This window comes from Mus musculus, chromosome 14 (assembly GCF_000001635.26).
Source record: "Mus musculus strain C57BL/6J chromosome 14, GRCm38.p6 C57BL/6J".
Lineage (NCBI taxonomy): Eukaryota > Metazoa > Chordata > Mammalia > Rodentia > Muridae > Mus > Mus musculus.
In genome coordinates, this window is record NC_000080.6 from 44620006 (window position 1) to 44628206 (window position 8201).

The 8201-nt window shown below is 41.6% G+C and overlaps 1 pseudogene; it reads right to left on the reverse strand.

The window, feature by feature from the left end:
- Nucleotides 1-7919, reverse strand: part of Gm5624 — a 70779-nt pseudogene extending 62860 nt beyond the window's left edge.
- Between the last annotated feature and the right edge of the window lie 282 nt (nt 7920-8201).

Consider the following 8201-nt stretch of genomic DNA (forward strand, 5'->3'; position numbering starts at 1 on the left):
TAAGTGTACATATGACAGAGAGTTCATTTCTAGACAATCGGATGGTGTGAAAAACTAAACACCAGGAAACCTGCCTGTTAAACATTAAAACATTTTAAATTTAAACATTTCAGAATGTTCTATGGCTGTCCATGGTAGAGCACACCTGTAATCCCAGCAGTCAGATGGCAGAGGCAAGAAGAACTGCATGAGCCTCCGGACAGCCTGGTCTATGTACTAGATTCTGGGACAGCAGGGATAAGTAGAGAGTCCCAGTCTCAAACACACTTCCTTCTTATGTTCTGTCAAACTGAACAGAATCTTCAAAAGAAGAGAAAGAAATGGATCATAGATATGTATTTAAATGTTTAATATCCTTCTTCATCAGAAAAATGCAAATTAAAATAGTTTTAACCTTGTATCTTACTGCAGTCAGAATGGCTATTACAAGTAGACTAAATGACCACAACTCTTGGCATGACTGTGGGGTAAGAGAGTTTATATTCACATGTACAGTCATTATGAAAAACAGGAGAAATGTTCTGGAAAACATTGCTAGAGATAGATCTTCCATAAGAACCAGCTGTACTATTTGTGGTGGTTTGAATGAGAATATATTTGAATACTTAGTCAACAGGATATAGCACTCTTTGATGGTATTCAGAGCTATGGCCTTGTTGTGGGGGTGGGCTTTAAAGTTTCAAAAGCCCAGCTCAGGGCCAGCATCCCTGCTTCCTGCAGATCCAGATCTAGAACTCTCAGCTACTTCTCCAACACCATGTCTGCCTCTGTATGATTCTGTCAAGACAAAAATGTACTAAAGTTCTGAAATGGTAAGCAGGCCCCCATTTAAATGCTCTCATTAAAAGGTCCATCATGGTCCTGATGTCTCTTTCTAGCAAGAGAACACAGACTCAGACACTATTCCAGGGCATATAGCCAAAGGCATTATCCTAAGACAGAGACCTGGGTGTGCTCATGTTCCCTCCTGCTTTATTCACAATAGTCAGGACATCAAAACAACCCAGACATAAATATAACTGATGAAAGGATAAATGAGTACATGGTTCATATACACAATGTTAATGAACTATGACAATATAAATGAAATTTACAGGTTAATGGATGGACACATGAATAATATTTTTGAATGATATAACCCAGACCCAAAAAGACAAATACCACATCATGTGTCTTATGTGGATGGTAACATTGAATGTCTAGAGATGTGCATTTAAACTGCAGTATCCATAGAAGGCAATGCACTAGTGTTGGGTTATAGGAGGATATTTCAAGAAAATAATAGAAAACATAATTTGTGAAGGAGAAAAAGAAAAACAGTAGGACAGAGTGAGGTAAATGTCTTGGGAGATTGCAGAGGAGTGTGGTGGCTTGAATATGGGAGTGGTACTTTTAGGAGTTGTAGCCTTGTTAGAAACAGTGTGTCAGTGTGGAGGGTAGGCATTGAGACCCGCATACTAAACATATGTCCTGGTGTCTCCTCACATCTATAAATCTCAGACTAACACCTGGGACAGTAGACTACCATGTCCAGAATTTGGTAAAGTTGAGTGGGTTGGAAGTCCCAGACCCACAGTAGATGGCAAAAGTGTCACCTGCTTCCTACCAGGCCTTTTCATGGGACCAAAATCTCTACATAGGAAAATGGCCTGTGGTTATTTAGAAGAGAATAGGGTTCTCCCTGCTAATGAGGTAATAGAAGATGGTAGGCTTCAGTCAATAAGCTTCCCTTCCTAGACATTCCTTCCTCACAAGGTACCTAACTTCTAGTCTAACCTTAAAACATGTTATGCTTTCATTTCCATGAAAAACAATCAATAAACATTTTAGAACCAAGGACTGTCTCTCTCGTCAAACCAACTGTGGGTTACATGGAGAAAAAGCCTTTGTCTACAGAGCCTTGCCATCTAAGTCTCCAACATGTAATTATTGCAATGCTACTTCATAAATGTAACTGTTGGTATTTGGTGTCTCTTGAAATGCTATGCATGCAGCCAAACATGAGACCGAACAAGTGGACCTAGATTGTGAAGTTAGGACAAGGACCGAAGGAACAGAGGTTCTTGCAACCCCATAAGGAGAACAACAAAATCAAATAAACAGAGCCTTGCAAAACTCACATGCACTAAACCACCAAGCACATAGTACATGATGGGGATATCCAGAGTTCCAGCTGGATACCTAGCAGAGGAATGCCTTATCTGGCATCAATAGGAGGGAGTGCCCTTGGTCCGGTACAGGCATGATGATCCAGGCTTGGGCAATGCTAGGGCACAGAGGCAGGAGGGTTTTGACGAGGGGGTATAGGAGCACCCTCATACATAGAGGCAACGCTAGAAGTAGAGGGGATGAGGTTTTTGGAGGGGGAACTGAGAAGGAGGATAACATTTGGGATGGAAATACATAAGAAAATCAATAAAGAAAAAGTAAAAATAAAGGTATAAAAATCACAAATGGGGCAACCGTGGAGAAGGACAACTTACAAAAAACATCAGGGTCTACAGATTCAAGCCTCACCAACAGAACATAGAAAAGAGAATCACAGGCAAAGGAAATACTATAGATGATATTAATAGATGATATTAAAAAGTCACTCAAAGAATATACACAGTAAAAAATTCCTAACTCAAATCATCTAGCAAATGCAGGAAACAATAAAAAGAACAAAACTAAGAATAATGGAAAAAGAAGTGGGTGAGGGATAACAGTTCAAAGACCCAGAAAACATCTTCAACAATATGATTTTTAAAAGTCCTTAACCTAAAGACAGAGATGGCCTTAAATTTACAAGAAACCTACAACACACCAAATCATTTGGACCAATACAGAAAATCATCCTATCACATATTAAACAAAAGTATAAATGTATAGAATAAAGAAAGAAAATATTACAAGCTCTAAGGAAAGAAAGTCAAGTAACATACAAAGAAAGACCTATGAGAATTTCATCAGACTTGTCACCAGAAATGGTAATATCTAAAAGATCTTGGACAAAGGTCTTTCAGACTCTAAGAGAACACAAAAGTTAGCCTTGGCTACTATACTCAGAAAACTCTTTATGACCATAGTTGGAGAAACTAAGATATTCTGCGACAAAAGCAAATTCAAACAATATCTTTCCACTAATTCAGCACTACAGAGGATACTAGAAGCAAAATTCCAACAGATTGAGTGTAATTATACCCAAGAAAACACAACAAATGAATAATCTCACAAGACCCCAAAGAAAGGGAAAAGCATGTTGTCTCCATTCCCTGCCCGATTACCTCTACGAGTTTACTAGTGTTGGTCAACCTACATGGTCTGTTGGAAAGGCATCACCCCAAGCCTCCACCACCAATAAGCAGGATCAGAGAAAGAAGAGCATGGAGACACTCAAAAGGGATCTCCAGAAGATCAAAAATGGGAGAGACAACTCCAGGGAATCCTAGCCAATTACACTAACAAGGATTTGAACAACTGGGAGTCATTATGCCCAGTTCTTTGCTGACTGTCTTGGGCCCTCTCTGTTAACCTCAGATTCCCTCATATCACAGGAGGCTACAACACCAGCCTGTCCACACATCCAAATTCATTTTGCTGAATGGATTTTCGACACAGAACTTCAAGTTCAGATAGTCGTGAAATGGGACTCAGGAAATTTGATTTCTCAAAAGGTAAATCAGAGCCTGTGGTACGAATTACACTCTGGGCATAAAGGTTGTAGTGTGTGAGCCCTAATCCTGCATTGTAAGAATCCTATACAGGTATAAGTTTTGGGGAGATGCAAAGTACACTGTGTTTATTGCCAATCATGTTTGCAGTTGACCTGGAAGTAACTTGGGTTCAACTGTTCCTGTCAACAGCTGGAGGGGCCTGGTCCCACATACTGTCTCTCAGTATAACTTGATTGGCCATAGTTCATCACTGCTTTTATCAAATCTTATTCACTATACTATCAGATAATGTGTGTTCATTTGGCATTCTCTTGTGTTTGATTATGAGGGGGGTGTCAGTGTGTGTGTGTGTATGTGTGTTCCACTTAAGAGCTGGAGTGTCTGTATAGTATGCTGGGGCCTGGGATTTTGCTTGACACAGTTTCCAGTCAAAAATAGTGAAGACAGAGGGAGCCTCACTTTGAGGAGCACAGCATATGAGCTCTGAGCTCACCTTAGGTGCACACTGGAAATGTAGTATCCTGTAGATACTGATTATGTCCTTTGGGAGTTTATGTAGCAACAAAAGCAAAGATTGACAATTCCTTGTCTACAAACAGATGTGTCATCACAGGCTTTAGGTGGATCCAGGACTACGGCACAGGTTCCTGGAAATTTCTTGGAGAGCTAGTCTATTTTTCATGCCCCTTTTGGGAGATAAAGTAGGTCAAATCCCTGCCTTTACTTCCCTGCCCCTACTGACCCCAGGCAAAGAGTAATAAGTTTGATAAGCTCCAAGTGGAACTGGTAACATGGAGCAATGTCGTGGCATCTATGTGTTGGGGTAGTCCACGATTCAGCTTGAATTAACATGATCCTTGTATCCTTAGTTCATGGGATTATTTGTTCCTTGGGGCATGTCCTCCCACAGAATCAAAATTAGGACATTCATGCTAAAGATGCAACATGACCAGGTGATGACTGACCTGAAAAGAATGCCTCAGGACATCAGTGAGGCCTTGTACAAGTACAAGGAGTTGACTAAAGAAAATCAATTCTACTGGTAAGTGACTAACAGGGTCGTGATCCAAACACTAGGCACAGGATATGTCTGCCCATCCTTGTCTTTGAACCAAAGTAGGGGCTAAGTTTATATACTGTTTGCCTCTAAACCAGAAGCCTGGCTCCTTCAAAGCAAGGCTCTAAGATTTTTACCTCTTAAAGTCATTCTGGCCAAGTGTGAAGAGTCTGTGAGCAACTCAAATCATTGTCCTTTCCAAGAAAGTATATTTGAATGTAGATACATAGATAAGGTTTCCATGGGACACCTAGAAAGACTGTATGTTGGTTGGGTCTCTTCTCTTCTCCTAGAGATGGTCTGCCTTCTACCTACAGGTGATTTTTAAATAACATGGACATAGAAGCACACGTGTGTTCCAGGTCCTCTTGAGAGATACTTAAGTCCCTGTTAGTGTCACAGTTTACAGATGTACCTCGACTTCTGAAATATGGCTGTCCTCTGGATTTGACCTCTCTCAATGTGATGTTCCGTTGCCAGTCTGGACAGTTGTCTGGGCTGACTGGGCACCAGGGCACATTGTGGCAGGGATGGTCCTTGGAGGAGTGGGAGGAAGATAGATGCTGACTTGTGTAATCATTTGTTTGTTTGTGACTCGGAATCCGGCACTGCCACCTCCAGAGCGAATCTAACCATCTCCAGCACAAAGTCAGGATGTTGTGGAAGGAGAACACAGTTGCTAGTGGAGCAGATTGCACTAGAAAATGCTCCAACGAATCAAAGAGGCTGTGTAAAGAAGGCAGCCTGAAAACCAATGACCTATGTACCAAGCAGCAGCAGGTAAGGTGCATAAATCATGAGGAGAAGGTTGCAGTCATGTCTAACCTGAAACACAGTCAAGCCTAAGCAACCATCCTGTACCTTATCCATGCTCTCTCCTATGTCTCATCCAGTTGTTCATTTCTGTGATCATTTCCAAGACTTTATGTGCAGTTATCCTCCTTCAAGAAACTACATATTTGGGAAGTAAACAAACCTGCTCAACTAAAAGTTGCATTTCCTTAGGATAGATAGGTTGAACACATAGTATACAAATACATGCCAGGATGCTAAATGAGTTCCATGTGCTTGCCTCCATTGTAGTAGCACTGAATGTTGATTGATGAAGTCAGAGCTTTAGCTCATTTGCTTCTGAGGGGTCATGTGAGATCACAGGCAGTACAAAATTTGCAATATTAGATCCCAGTGTAATTGCCATATGAGAGGAAATCATTGCCTTTTGTGTGTTTGTGTATTGGTGGTGCTTGTATGCTTTCTCTCCCCTTTCCCTGCATTGCAAGATGGTCTCATCACTCTGCCTAGATCCTAGCTCACACTGAAAGAGCCTGAGCACGTACTTGTCAGGACTTATTTCTGTCATTGTTGCTAGAGTTCTTTCCTAGAGCTTATATTCTGGAGCTGACTGGATCAACAGGGATGTGAGAAAGGCTTCTCTCAGCCTGAGTGTTGGTGTGAGAGATGTGAGGCTTCAAGAATGAAATTTCACTAACCCTCTCAACCTAGTCTAAGAAATGTGCCCCATAAGTAGTGTTAGTGCCCAAGGGATGGATAGCAGAGTCCAGTGTCTCACATTAAACAAAGCCTTCCATAGTCCCCATTCAACTGTTTGTCTACCATCCATTGTTATCTCCTCATAATTTTCTACTCACTTATGATTTTTGGACAGAGAGAGTGATAGGTACATATATATATACAGACAGACAGAGAGAGAGAGAGAAAGAGAGAGAGAGAGAGAGAGAGAGAGAGAGAGAGAGAGAGAGAGAGAGAGAGAGAATGTGTTTGTGTGGCATAAGCATGTGTGTACCAATATGTATATTGGTGGGTGTGTTGAAAGTCCAGTTATTTATGTAAGGTTTTGTTCAGTTTTTCTTTTTTTGTTTTATTTGTTTGTTTGTTTGTTTGTTTATTGGGACAGCATCATTTGTTTGTTTGTTTTTTATTCAGCCTTTCTGTAACATATTTCCTAGAAACCCGGTCTGTCACTGAACCTGAGACTTCCTGTTTTGTTTAAGCTGTCTGACCAGCATCTTTGAATCTTCTGTCACCTCCCAGGCAGAGATCTTTGTATGGTTTGGTCTCAATTAATTGTTATGAGGTTCAGTTGCTCATAGCTAGGAAGATCATGGTGTTATTTTCTATAATTTTATACAGGCATTTTAGTGTTTTGGGGTTTTTTTATTTGTTTGTTTTTTTTAATGCCAATTCATTAACAAGGAGGAAGACAATGCTGTCTGCTTCAGGTGCCAGACACACAACTTGACTCACTGTGCCTTCTCATGAGTTTTATCTCATCATGATGAAAACTTCAGAAAGTGGTAGTAGGGAGGGGGTAGACCAGAGGTGGTCTTACCCAAGAAACCTGGGCTACATGTTATTCACAGTGGAGTGTTTCAACAATTAATACCTTTCTAAACCAAGAGAAACCATGTTGCCAACACTTAAAAGTGAATGAAAACATAGATAGTCCAACCCACCTTTTCCAAATCTTACCATGTGACCTCAGATTTCCCTTTCCAGTCCTTCCCTCATTCATTACCACTTTCTGACCCTGGGTTTGGAGGCCCACACATGTGAGAAAAAATCGCAAAGAAGGCATGGTACCTTTAGAATCCGAGTATGATATTGGGGCACAAAAGGAGCGCTCAAAAACAGCTAGCTGAAGATATGAGAGAAAACGGGGCTCCAAGGATTTCGATGTTCTTATTGAAAGAACACTTAGGAACCTAAAACAACAGCCTATCCTTCTAAGATGGGAGTGTGGGGCTCTTGGAGGTCAGGGGGCAGGATTCCAGGCACCCCGGAGTCACAAAAGATGGTTCCCTGGCCTGGTGGGAAAGCATTGGTGTTGGTTGAGGGACCACAGAAGCCAACTTACCTGGAGTATCATGGCTCTCCATCCACTGGTCCTCAGACTCTAGTGGCCCTGGGATCAAGCTTCTTCTTGAAGTTCCACTTCTGTGTCTGTCTTCTGCTGCAGGGCCTTCACAAAGCACTCTTTCTCTTGCCTGTCTCTTGGATGCTGGAAGGGATCACAGGTGATACTCAGACCCCTGTGTCAGGAGGTGAGGACACCAAGCCAGATGTGACCTTCGTGGCCACTTCCAATCCAGCCACATGCTCTTGTCCCCCTCCCAGTTGGTCACTGCTAGCTTTGCTTTCGAGGCAGAGGAGTTCCTGGACCCTGACAGCAACTCCTTCCAGCTCTATGGTATGGAGAAGTGACTCAGGATGTCACTTCCGGAATTATCTAGGAACCAGGTCCTCCAATCTTCTCTATGGCAGCTATCTCCGAGCAGAGCTTCTCAGGCCCAATACACTCCTAGGACAGAAGGACAGTCTCCAGCTTTATTGTTTTCTAATTGAACTCTTTAGTAATAAAAAGTTAAATATGTTAAGCATTTTAAAAATAAAACTTAGACTCCTTTGCCTTCGTTGCACAAAGATAAACCCCTGGAATCTAATGAGTGTCTTACTGGCTTCACCGAGTG